The 12,873-nt window shown below is 55.5% G+C and overlaps 1 long non-coding RNA gene across 1 annotated transcript in view; it reads right to left on the bottom strand.

The window, feature by feature from the left end:
- LOC309867036 overlaps nucleotides 1–10,405 on the bottom strand; it is a 40,344-nt gene extending 29,939 nt beyond the window's left edge. The window contains exons 1-2 of the long non-coding RNA XR_014312938.1: nucleotides 9,893–10,405; nucleotides 8,789–8,901 (exon numbers count right to left, since the gene is read on the bottom strand). This is a non-coding gene — a long non-coding RNA (uncharacterized lncRNA). The remainder of the gene's footprint in view (nucleotides 1–8,788; nucleotides 8,902–9,892) is intronic.
- Nucleotides 10,406–12,873: the final 2,468 nt, after the last annotated feature.

Below are 12,873 nucleotides of genomic sequence, written 5' to 3'. Positions count from 1 at the left end.
TTTCTGGGGGATATTTGGAAACAGAAATCCCTGTCGAGCTAAACTGACAGAGTGAGCCTGTGTGTCGGCGGGCTGGGGAGTGGCGCAGCCAAGAGCGGCTTGATTTCAAATCTCCCCGCCACCCGCATCTCCCCGCACGGGCCCCAGGCAGCTAGTGCTGCAGCGGCTCCTGTCATTGGGAGCCAGGGTGGGAGGTGGAGGGGCCTGCTGAGGGCTCCGGGAAGGAAGGCGCGGCCGAGCATTGCAGGCAGAACCGGTGGGGCCGGGAGCAGGACAAGGAGGCCGAGGAGGATCTGCAACCATCTGGGTAGAGCCAGCCCTCAAGGTGCAGTGGGAATGAAAGCAGGCAGGATGAGGGGAGAGGGTCCCCAGGGGGCTGAGGAAGGGGGCATTCGGGGAGCTCGGAGCCAAGCACAAACCCAAGTGGGGTCTCACGGCCCCACCATGCCCCGCGGGCCAGGATCTGGGTCCTGAGTAGCGCTCAGGCCCTTCCTCCTCTGCGGGAGCACAGCCCCCTCCTCACCAACCCCCACGCATACGTGCGCAGGACGTCTGGCCAGGACCCAGTGCTGGCGGCCACGCAGGGTTCAGCAGGTCAGCAGGAGGGCCACACTCAGACCCACTGAGATTTTCCTGGACTCGAGCTGTCACCTCCTGTCTCATCCAGCCCTCAGGGAAACTGAACTCTCCCCACTGGCTGTCAGAGAGAATCCGCACCACTAGGGTGGGCGCTAACAACTCCGACTCCCGAGCCCCCGGGCTGGCGCGCTGCCGCGATGGCAGGGGCTGGCGGCCTGGCCCACGGCTCCTGGCAGGTCTCCGCAAGGCCGCTCCCAGCCCTGTTTCCGACTGTCCCCTGCGCGCACAGCGCCAGGCCCAGCCCTGACCTGGGGGTCCTCCACCAACCCAATCCCTCGATGTCATCACTAGTCTCTCCGGACCCTGGGATGGACTACTTTCTTGCCTTTCCCATCCTGAAAGGGATTACAAAACCCTAATGGATCACCGGAAATTGACGGCTAGAGCTCGGGCGCCATCGCCACTTACCCTCTTCCCCCCAAAACCCAACCACTCAACGTTTGGGTGTGGGTTGGCAAGAAGGAAAGCTCAGGCACTAGGAGTCCAAGCCCTTCTTGTCTCCGACCCCAGCATGTTATAAATAAGAGGTAAAACATAACCCACAATAATACAAACACACACGGAGCATGTAACACAGGCTATATGACACCTAACAGAAAACACACTACACGTATGTGCCCCGACACAGCAATGGGCATTAGCATTATTACTATTATTTTAATACAATCAAGTCTATAATACCACTTCTGCTCGCAATACAAATCTTTCTATAACAAGAAAAATTCCAGCTTCCTATCAGGTCGGTTATGTTGTGCTTTATTCATGGTGGGCAAATTCTAAAGTTCTCATCCTGGTGGCGGGGGGTGCATTCTACCTCTGCGAGAGAAGGAAACTCCCTTAGGTTTTCCCAACCCTTATCTCAGTGATGTTGCTAGATCGGGTTTGCACGCATGAGCCACGGATGGCAGGCCAGAGGAAGGGGAGAGACGCACATAGACCAGAGACCCCAGGCCCACCGAGCTGTGCTTTCTCATGGCCCGGCCTGTGGGAGGGATGCAAGGTCGGGGAGCCCGCAGCCCAGGGCACCAGTCCTACTCTGCTCGAAGCACGTCTCCCTCCCTCCAGCCCCCGAAGCTCCATGTGTCTCCGAAAGTCTCCAACACTGAGTAGCAAGGGTGCTAGGCATTGCTGATTTCCTTCCTTTTTCAAAAGAAAATTTTAAGACATCCTCAGAAACAAAAGAAAAAAAACAAGAGGGGTTTTAGACATGGTCCCAATCCCATGGTTAGGAGAAGTATTGAAGAGACAAGAACATAAGGATAAAATTCTGACCATTGAGTGTCCATCAGTCCTAGCGAGAGGAGAAAAAGCAGGTGTGCCCATGGAGATCAGCAGATAGGCTGCCAGGAGTGCTCACGATGGGGTCGGGCCCGACATCCGTTCCTAGATGCTGCTTCTGAGCCTAAAGCCTCCAGTCTCTCCCTGCCCAGGCCCCACACGTCCACATGGACGTAGCCACAGAGAGTCCATGTGAGTGCTGGGAATGACTAGGGAGTTCCCCAAAAATCCAGGGAAAGGGAGCCAAAGGGAGCCGAGGAGAAAGATACCCAGCCATCACTCATCCCTCGTGGAGGTCGGTCCAGCCCAGGGAGGCAGTGCAAAGACCCAGGGGGAGCCCCGCTACTGACCTTGACTCAGTCAATGGGAGCCCAGAGCTGAGGGCAACAAGAGAATCTTTACCCTACGGAGCCTCACTCGCTGTTCCGCAAACAGCCTTCTGTAACACACACTCTCGAGAGACCATCTCTGTCCGTAAACACACTTCTACGATAGCATGCTGAAGGGCACACTGCGGTACTTTGAGTCATATTTTAGGGGATCTCATCGATCCCCTAATCCCAGAACTTAGGGATTTTTCTCTAGTTTTTCACTACAAGACACAGCGCTGCACAGAGTCTCATGAAGACCCCTTTGTCCACTGGTCTGTTTCCTTAGGACAAACTCCAGATGCAAATGCTCGATAGGCACACCGGTGTTAATTTTAAATCAATGGTTAATTTTAAAGACTGCTAAATGGCTACATTCCTTTCCAGAAAAGGTGCAGCATCTTTCAGTCCTACCGGGAATACAGGAGAAAGTCTGTTTCTCCCTATTCTCGCCAAATGGGACTTAGCATTACAGAATGCTTGGTGGAACCTTTCAGGAATTAGTAGGCACGAATCTTTGATCCATTAATCCCTCCTCTCGGAAACTACCCGCAGGAAACATTCCCTCAGGAACAGTTCTATGAACGAAGACACACGACAGAGGGCAGAACTGCAAGCGGGGCAGGCTACGGGGCCTTTGAGCCGAGGCTAAGTGGTATCCCCGCTCGGTCTCACGGGCCTGTCCGTCTGTTCCCTGACATCAGTATCTTAGGACCATCACTCATAGGACAGACATCCTAACACCCTCCCCGCCCCAAATAGCTGTGTTTCCCTGGAATCCCCCAGAAACTCCTTGCCCACAGCTGCTTTCCCGGGACAACCACGCTTGGCTCTTTGGACCCCACTATCCCTTAACCCGCTCAGTAGACCTGATCGCTGGAGACTGGCCTTTCTGAAAAGCAACTTTGAACAGCTCATACCATGGCTCAAAGCCAAAAGAGATTCTGAAGTCACGTTGCAGGCCACCCGGCATGGGGCTCTCCTGTCCCCCAACTCTTACCCTGGTCCTCTGTCCTCTGTCCTCGAGGCCAACATCTCACAAGGGGGCCTCTGGCCTGTGCACGAAACCATACCTGTGAACGACCTCTGCCCGGCTCTGTCCCCTGCTGCCTCCCTCTGTCTGGGGAAAGACTTGGGATACTCAGAGAACACAAGGATCTGACAGGGAGAGGAAAGAGGAGGCATGATGAAACCATAGATCCAGCTCTGGGTGGAACTGGCCTCTCTTCCTTTGGTTCCAAAAGTGATCTTTGTCTGCTCAGCCCCATTTCAGATTTCACCTCCTCATTCTGTCCAGTATTCCAACAACTAGGAACCCCTGTAGAATGGCTCACAGAGGTGCTACTTCCCAGGGGGGTAAGGTCCCCAAGAATGAAGTCAGTGGTTCCATCAGCTTTCTCTCGCTCAAACCCTCGGCTGCTAACACGTCCACTGGGGACCACGTGTGTGCTGGGAGAAGGTGAAGAGCTACTGTGTGGCCTGGGGGAGGCCCAGTGGGTACCATGCGGGGCAGAGGCGGGGTAAGGATAAGCCTCAGGGACAGAGAGAAGGAGCCCCAGAAACAAAAAAGTGCATAGCCAGGACCCTGGGGCTGCCAGACTCCAGAGTCCGTGGTCCTAGTGCTGCCACAGCCCGGAAGGACCTCAGAGCCGTGCTGACAATGGGGGCCCTGGGACTCTGCTGTCGCTGTCCCCAGCGTTAGCCTCAGACCAGAAGAGCCCACATCGCAGGAAGCTAAAGCAACTAAGCTTGCAGGGACCCCAAGGTTCTGCACGGGGAATGTGTAAATGCGTGTTTACCCAAAGAGGATCCCCTCAAGTATGAGCTTCACACCCCACAAAACTTGACCCACCTCAACTGAACAAAGGCATCTCCATTCCATCTTCAAAACCAGCTCTGATGGGACTGTCTTTGCGACGAGGGACAGAGGAGCCTGAGCAAATATGGACAGGGCTTTGGAGACAGGGTGCCCCAGGGAGGCACCCCGGGTGCCTGACCTCTGAGCGGCCAGTGTGCAAACACAGCCTAAAAGGCTTCCGTCGTAAACCCCTTCCTTCCTAACGGGGGTGCGGCCGGGACGGCTTCCCACCTTCCTTCAGGACTTCCAAGAGGCTCAGCAGCCCATCTGTAGAACCCGTGCCGCCGATGACCTCCCTCCAAGCCACGCGCCCACAGGACCAGAAGCTTCAGAAGAGTCAACCAGGCCACGGGAAGAGGGCCAGGGGACGCGGAGGGATAGCTCGGAAGACACATCTAACGAGGGGGAGGCTGGAGTCGCCTCCATGTCGCAGACACGGGGACGGATCGCGGGTGACTGAAGCTTCATCCAAAAATAAGGTGGAAAGAGTGACTGGTTTGGGGAAAATATTCAGGAACGGACTAGACAAGACGTGGGGGCATGTGGGAGGACGGACCCGGGTGGAAGGTGGTACCGTGCACTGACGCGCGAAGTGCTGGAGGAGGACCCGGTTTGGGGGGTGCTGGGAGGAGGGGAAGGTGGAGTCAGCGCTGGACATTTTGACTGTGTGGGACTTCGGTGTGCACTGGGAGGAAGAGCCTGCTGGGGGAGGGGCCCAGCGCAGCATAAGGCTGGGGACAGCAGCCAGGGTGGGGAAGCCCCCTTCAAGGCCTTCTGAAGAGCTCAAATAGGGACACGCAGGGTGGGAGCAGCCCTGGGGCTCCAGCTACTGGAGGGGCGAGGGGTCCCAGGCCACAGGGGAATTGCAGCAGACCAGGTGAGCAAAAGCATGATGCTCCTTTCCCCCCGCCTTCTGTCCTGTCCTGACCCTGGAGACCAGAAGAAAAGGCGGCCCCCTCCCAGCCCCACCTCCTTCAGGCCAAGGCCAGGCCAGTGTCAGGACAAGGGATGGGCTTGCAGGTGGAGAGGGGGAGAGATGTCTTAATCCGGGCCAGAGGTTTTTTCACATTTACAGGTGACTGGAAGGTTTCCCGATCTTCCCGAGAGGACATCAATGACCTGAGAGGAACGCACAGCCAAAGCTGGGATTTTCGTCTTTTTAAGGCAGTTTCAGGAACCCGCTGAGTTCAGACCACACAATGAACCAGTTACGCCATTATAAATGTTTACGGCAGACAATTTTAGAAAACAACTTGTCTGAAGAAAGATGGAAATAAAAATCAGGCAGGATCCCACCACCAAAAAAGAGTATTATTGATGTTTTGGGAAATAACACTCCAGTCTCTAACGTAGCTCTTGTTACCTGTAATCCTGACGTCATTCGAACTCACAGAAAAGTCGCGACGAGGGTGTGAGGCGCTCCCACAGGCTCTCACCGTCTTCCGCCTCCACGCGATGCAGACAGGTGTAGGCAGAATTGCTGTTATAATGCTAAATGTATCCGTGTGATGGTGAAAGGTAAAATACTGATTGTTAACAACATACTTCTGCATTACAGACAGATGTTGATTTTCTGAACAATTTGCAGTAAGCTGGAGGCTCCCTTAGCCTGGAGCATTTCCGTGTCTGTTTCCCGAGAGAACCACAGTACAACCCCAACGCCAATATCTACCGAAATCCAGCGCACAGTCCATATTCGGTGACATCAACTGTCCCAATGCTGTTCCTCACAGCACTCGCTTTCCCGACTCAGCAGCCCGGCCAGTGGCCTAGGCACTTTTGAAGAAGGCCAGGCATGCTACACGCTGTCCTGCAGCGAGGGGTAGGTGATGCTTCCTGCTGGTTCAGTGTATGGATACCCCAGGCGGGGTGTGTGCTCCCAGTACATCCCACCAGGATGCAAAGGAATTGGGCACATCCCACTCTCCATGATGTTAACACCCCGTAGGTCAGGTGTTGTTTAGGAAAACTGGAATTACACTGGATATGCTGTTTTATAAAGTGCCTCTTCACCAAACAACCTATTAAAAATGTTTGCTATGTTTTCAATCTTCTTAAACAGCACCCTTGTAATAGGTACATAGTTTCCCATTCTATGCACATTGTATTTACTTATTATAATTCCTACTTTGTGCTAAATTTCAACACTTTTCCAATTTTTTGCTAATTTTGTTGCCATTTTAAGAATTCTTTATACACATCAAAGATTATCTCCTGAAGACAAATCCCTAGAACTGAAAATAACAGTCAAGGGTCATACATATTTTTAAGGCTAAAAGATGCCATTAAAAAGGCCTTGTTCTTGGGCGCCTGGGTGGCTTAGTGGGTTGGGCGGCTGCCTTCATGATCCCGGGGTCCTGGGATCGAGCCCCAAATCAGGCTTTCTGCTCAACAGGGAGCCTCCTTCCCCCTCTCTCTGTCTGCCTCTCTGCCTACTTGTGCTTTCTGTTTGTCAAATAAATACATAAAATCTTAAAAGAAAGGGGGGGGCCTTGTCCTCAGAAGCATTTACACTCCCCATCAAAGCACAGCAAAGTGTCCTCCTCACCATCCCTCTCCCTACAGCATTTCCAACAGAAGGCTTCGTCATTTTTCCAAAACCCTTTCTTGCTCTAGTTTCTCTTTCTTTAGTTAGAAAATCTGAACCTTTTCCCGTTTATTTTGGGCCATTTGTGCAACTTTCTTCGGCTTCCTAATCACACCCTTTGCTAGTTTTTCTGCTGAGTTTTCATCTTTTGTCATAATACATAGTTCTCGTTGTTACTGTTGTATGAATGATTTGTAAATTCGATTTTGGGTTCTTGTTTTTTTTTTTTCCCCTTAGCGTGTGTTTTTCTAAACTTCCAAACAGCATTTCCATTACTCTATTTGCAAACAGAGTACATTTGTACTTGTATTCATAATTTCTTTTACACATGTGTAAACGTAGTCGTAAGTCACCGTTCTGCTGGGGATGAGTGTGTGGTGTATGTCTTCTGGGGAATAAGCAGGGCCTGGAAGCATTATGGTCCGTGGTTAAGATCATCAGCTTCGGGGGCAGGCCAACCTGGTGTTGCCGAGTCCCGTCTACTCGGGGTGACTCTGGATGGGTCTCTCATTTTCTCACGTATAAACGAGGAGGTAACAGCAGGGCTTGGGTGAAGATGACAGAGACAGTGTGTGAAATTTCTGGTCCCTGGCGCTCAGAGAATGTGGGGCTTTGTGATTATGGGTTTGTTGTAACCCAGCCTCCCGAGAACCGACCCCAAGGCTCGGACTGTCCAGGACAGTGTAGGAAGACAGTGAGCTGCTTCTGGGACGAGGAACAGGGCTCAGAGAGAGGTTTGAGGGAGGGCGAGCTCAGAGCCTGTTTTACCTCTGACCTTGGCCGCCCCGAACCCTTCCAGGCTCAAGGTCAGAGCATCGGACAGGACAAGCAGCTATCTCTCAGGGCTCACTTTTCTATGCTGCACAGAGGTCTGTCCCTTGGTGACGTCCACTAGCTACTTACGGTCCGTGGGTGTACATCCCCCGGCCACTGGCTTGGCGTCTTAACCTGAGTCAGTAAGTCCTTGTGTGCCCCCGAGGGAATGACGGACTAGGAAAACACGGAGCCCAGCGCCCGCACATGGTAGAGGTACACAGCCCACGCAAGCCGCTCCCTTCCTCCTCCTCCCTCCTCCTCCTCCCCGCCCTCCTCAGAAGCACGAGCTGGCAGCCCAGTGCCCACTGTGGTTCTGCTCATTCCTTCTCTCTCCTCCTCTACAAAATGATGGTTTGGGGGATAACTTGCCCTCAAAGGGCCTTTTCCCAACTCAAACATTCTGGAATTCTATCATGTGGGATTTTGCATAATTGCCTACCCCTGAAAGCTCACACTCTTGACATATCCGTACACCTACAGGAACCAACACAGGAGACAGCAGGTGCCCAAGGAAGGAATGTGCCAGGGTGTTTGGAAGGGACTCCGACCCTCTACCTCTCGGCACCTGACTTGCTTCCCAGGCTAAGCTCCCCACTGGCTAGGTGCCCCGGCAGAAGCTCCAATCCCTCCCTGCCCTCTGCACACCCCGCTTCTCGCTTGGCTCCACGAGTGAACTCCTTGGCAGACCCCAGCAGCGCGTTATCGGAAGAGGGGCTGAAGTGTTTGCAGCCTCACGAGGCAGATTAAAGGAAACAACATGAGACCTTCACGGACAATGGCACATTCACCACCACCAACAGTGCCATCGCCAAGACAAATACGGAACGTGTCAGAACTTGGGAAACAGCCCAGGAACGGCCCACGCTCAGAATGGGAGCAATTCAGTCCTGTGGTCCAGCAGAGGAAAAAACCCCAAGTTTCTAATTACCTAGCCACAATCCTGTCTTCTGATGTAAAAGAGAGGAAATAGCCAAGCTCTCTCCTAGTCAGAGACTCGCTCAAGAGTCAGGAGCAAAACCTTGTGCCCAGACCATGGGGGGCCGCCGGCCGGGGCAGCCCCAGCCCCTTTTGCAGGGTTGTCGGCAGCAGTGCCCTCCTCAAGACTAGGCCCCCCACCCCCTGGGATTCCTTTCCCACACGGATCTGTTGCGGGAGGGAGGAGTTCAAGAAGATCAAGTCACAATCCCTGCCCATGTGGCAATAAACGAACTCGCCGCCCAGCCACCGCCGGGCACCTCCTACCTGCTCACCCGTTCCTCCACCGCTCCGTGCCTCCAGCAGCTCTGACCCGTCCTGACGTCCTCCAAGTGTCCCCTGTGGCCTCGAGATCAGCGAAGAGCTCGTCCGCTACTGGGCTGCAACAGCAGAAATCAAGCTTCGGTCCTGAGATTTTTAAGGACCCGCTAATGTCCCATCGCTAGAATTTGTCAGAAGCCTCAACATGGACAGTGTGGCCCGAAAGGACGCTTCCTTCCTGAGAATGGCATTTCTGCCCGGGGACGCTGTTTCCCTTAGCCTTGCTCTGAGCTGCAGGTGTGCCCCGCTGAGCGGAAGGATTTGCCCCACTGCCCGGAAGGGACAAAACTCTGGTATTTCCTGTCCACATCCTCCTCACCCCCTGACCACACTCACACAAACGCACGTGCCCTGCTCCCAGGCTGCCCGCGGTTTACTCGCCGCTCCTTTTATTTTCAGGACATGCAGGCGAGAGTGTGGGACAGAGACCGTGGGGCACAGGCAAGAGCCCAGGAGAAGAAATCTGGGAATGGGAGTGAGGGATCCTCTCCTGCTGGGGCGGCCTGCCTCTCCGTAATGCCACTGACACTTGATGGGAGCGTTCATTTGACTTTGGTCCTGTCTCGACAATGACAAATTCTAAATAAATAGATAAAAATAACAAGCCGATCAGAAAGTGTAAAAAGAAAAAAAAAAAAGTATTGCCAGATGTGGCTGTGCTATCTCCCCCTCCCACAGCCTAACCACACAAGCCCCATCCCTGGCCCGGTCCCCTCCCCTCTGCTGGGCCATCCCTGGGCTGCTCTCTAGTGGCTCCTTAGTGTCTCTCCTGACAAAACACCATCTGATCTTGCAGAGGGGAAACTGATCACCTGAACTGAGGTGGAAAATGACGGAGAGTCTGTGTGCAAAGAAAAGAGGACACTTGAAAGAGGGGGGGAGGGGGTTGGGGGTCCGGAGCTGGATCTAGAGCCGGAGGAACCCACGGACACACGGGTACTCCAGGATGAGCGGGGCGTGGGAGAGCCAGGAAGAGCAGAGCTCATGGGAGTGTGGATGAAGGGCTGTGGGGTGCTCCTCTGACCACCTGTGAAGGGCCCCAGTAACGACCTGGACAGAGATGTCCAAGCGTGATCCCTGTCCTCCAAGATCCTTGTCTCTTGTTCACGCCCCCCATCACCAGCCAGGGGATGTCAACCCCGCGAGGTCCTGGTGAGCTGCACATCGGAGCTCCTGCCCCATCTCAGCACCCCGGGGCCATCGTCTCTCCAGAGTGACCCCGAGTTGGGTGGGCTGGGGCTGACGGAGGTCTTGTGAACCCCCACGGGCTGCTGGAACTCGATGCCACAGACAGGGCAGGGCGGGTTGGCGGCACAGCGAGCCCCGCGGGACTCTGGCGTCCAGGTGTCTGGGACCCCACATGGGGACCCTCCCCACGAGCTCCCTGGGGTCTCTGTTAGAAGCGCGCTAACCCCATCCCCGGGGGCTCCACCTTGGGGACCCCATCTCCGCCCAAGGGCATCCAGCTGGGACAGGAACTCGGTTTCGACCTCGGAATCCGGGCTCCACGGCCCGCTGACCACTGCCCACAGGTGGGCCAGCCTCGGGTCCCCCCGGGCGCGTGCAGGCGGGAGCAACAGCGACGGCAGCAGGAAGACGGGCGCTGGCCTAACGGCTCTGCGCGCCCCGCGGTCCCGCGCTGCCCGCCCCGCGCACCGGGCACGACGCCCCTTCTCCAGATGGGTTGCGCCGGGCCCAGGCAGCTCGAGGGCCCCAAGCCCCGCCAGCCCGCAAGGGGCCACGTCAGGATCCGGCCGCGGAACGCTCACCCCAGCAGCCAGGTCTAGTCATTCCCACGCGGGAACACAGCCGCCCCGCAACCGCACCCCGCGGCGACAGAGGAGGGCGCCCAGGTTCCCCGCCGTGCAAGCCGCCGTTGCAGCCCGAGCTTACGCCGCCGCTGATTGGTGGAGCTGGAACAAGAGTCCCTTCTTCTTGGCTTCCCATTGGCTGGTTTGTCGCCGCACCCGCATCTTTCGGACCCTTCCCGATAGGCTGGCCCAAGGCTTAAGAGCTCTGGTTGGATAGGCAGGGGGCGGGGCTGTGGTGCCAGACACGCCCACCCGTGGGGGCCGCGGCACCCGGGAGCCTTGGCAGCAGCACGCTGGGAGGTTTGTCCCGGACTTTTCCAGGGGCTGCACTCGAAGTCCTGCGTCCCGGGAGACGTCTCGGCCCATTGGTCACCCAAGCGGGGCCTGAACTTGAGCCGTCCCTGCCCTTACCTGGGGCCACTTGGTGAAAAACCAAGGGGCGGCGCAGCCTGCTCTGCAGATGTCCAGCTCAGAGCACGCGGCCTGGTCCCTCCCAGGCTGGCCAGCAGGTGTTTGCACCCATCCGTGGGCACGTGGAGTCCCTGGAGGCTTCTGGAGCACGCCAATCCCCAGGCCCCACCCAGCTCACTGAATCAGGAACCCTGGGGCTGGGCCCGCTCTGCGTCTTACCAAGTCCTCAGGCTGATTCTGGAGATTTAAGAATCTCCAGCACCGAACCTTTCTTCCCAGGTCCAGCATGCGGCCGGCAGTCGCTGGAATGACCTATCCTGCCCAAGCTCTGAGCGTCCAGAGAGCGTGGCCCAGCTGGAGAGCATGGAGGTGGGGAGCTCATTTTCCAAAGGACAAGTGTCCGTAATGGTCACCCTCCAGGTAGAGTGGAGAGCATTGGGGCAACCCTGCAAAGGTGTAGGGGAGGTGGTTGACACCAGATGGAGAGGAGGGAGGAGAAGCAGGCAGAGGGCAGAGACTGTTTCTAGAGCTCGTGTTGCAGCCCAGTCAGGCAGGCCCCTGCCTGGTTCACTCGGTGCTTCTAGAGCTCCCAAAGCAGCCGTCTTCAGGAACAGTATCACTGGAACAAAGTGACCACTGGGAAAAATTCCTGAAAGCCGTTTGCCCAAACAGAGCAATGTTTAATTTCTAATGAGCCATTTTCGATGAGATCCTCATTCCGACTGCTGCCCCATCAGTCACCTACACCCACGCAGGCCTTCTGCTCCAGCCAGCGGCTGCACACAACTGATTTTATGGCCTTGATAACCTGGGTGTCCTACCCGACTGCCACAGTAAGATAGGAGCCTTAGGACAGTGGTCAGCCTGGCGGGCCCCACCCTGGGCGGTTTTGCCCTTCCGGGAACAGTTGACAATATCCAGAGAAACGTTTTTGGCTGGCACAACTGGGGAGCCTACTGGCATCTAGTGGGTAGAGACCATAATGATGGTAAATATCCTGTTGTGCGTAGGATGGGGCCCCCTCCCCGACAAAAGTTATCTGCACACACCGGCACGCGCACACACACATAGCACTCCTCACCTACAGTCCAAACTCTTCCGATGATCTCAAGCTGTGCACGCCCTGGGCCCACCTGCCATTCTGCTTTTGTCCCCGTCTCCCTCCAGTCTCTGAGCTGCAGTCCCTGTCCCAGGGACTCCCAAGCCGGACTCTGTCCCAAAACGTCCTGGAGGACCGGTTCAAACACGGGTTCCTGGACTCCAGCCCCAGTGCTTGATTCTGTAGTTCTGGACCTGGGCTGCAGAATTTGCATTTGTCCTGGTGACGCTGTTCATCTGGGGACCACACTCTGAGAACCACTATCCTACGCCAAACTCTCTTCACCTCTGATCCTGTCCCCAGGCTGCTGCTTCTGCCCCCATGCACCCCTCGCGTCCCCCTCAAATGCCAGGTCCTCCACCAAGCCCTCTCTGATGCCCAAGTGGAAAGAATGTTTCCGCCACGGCCGGCCGCTCTCAGCGCTGTGGGTCTCTCTGTGGCCGCTTAGTTTCTTTTTCCATCGACAGCTATTTTAAATACATGCCTTCCAGTCAAGCATGCTCGAAAGTCCTTGGGAGAGAGTGTAATCAAAGAGATTATTTACAAAGATGTGGGCAGGATTAAAGGAAACCAACAAGAATAGTGACAACCCCCAGGGTTACAATTGCTAGAAGCCATGAATACTGCGAGGGACAAGGTGAAGTCGTTACTGGAACCAGGAGGAATCGGAAGAGGGTCACTGGACGGGAACTATGGCCTTGGGAAGAGGA

Source organism: Mustela nivalis (genome assembly GCF_964662115.1).
Source record: "Mustela nivalis genome assembly, chromosome: 6".
Classification (NCBI taxonomy): Eukaryota; Metazoa; Chordata; class Mammalia; order Carnivora; family Mustelidae; genus Mustela; species Mustela nivalis.
This window is presented reverse-complemented; position numbering and strand designations above follow the sequence as displayed.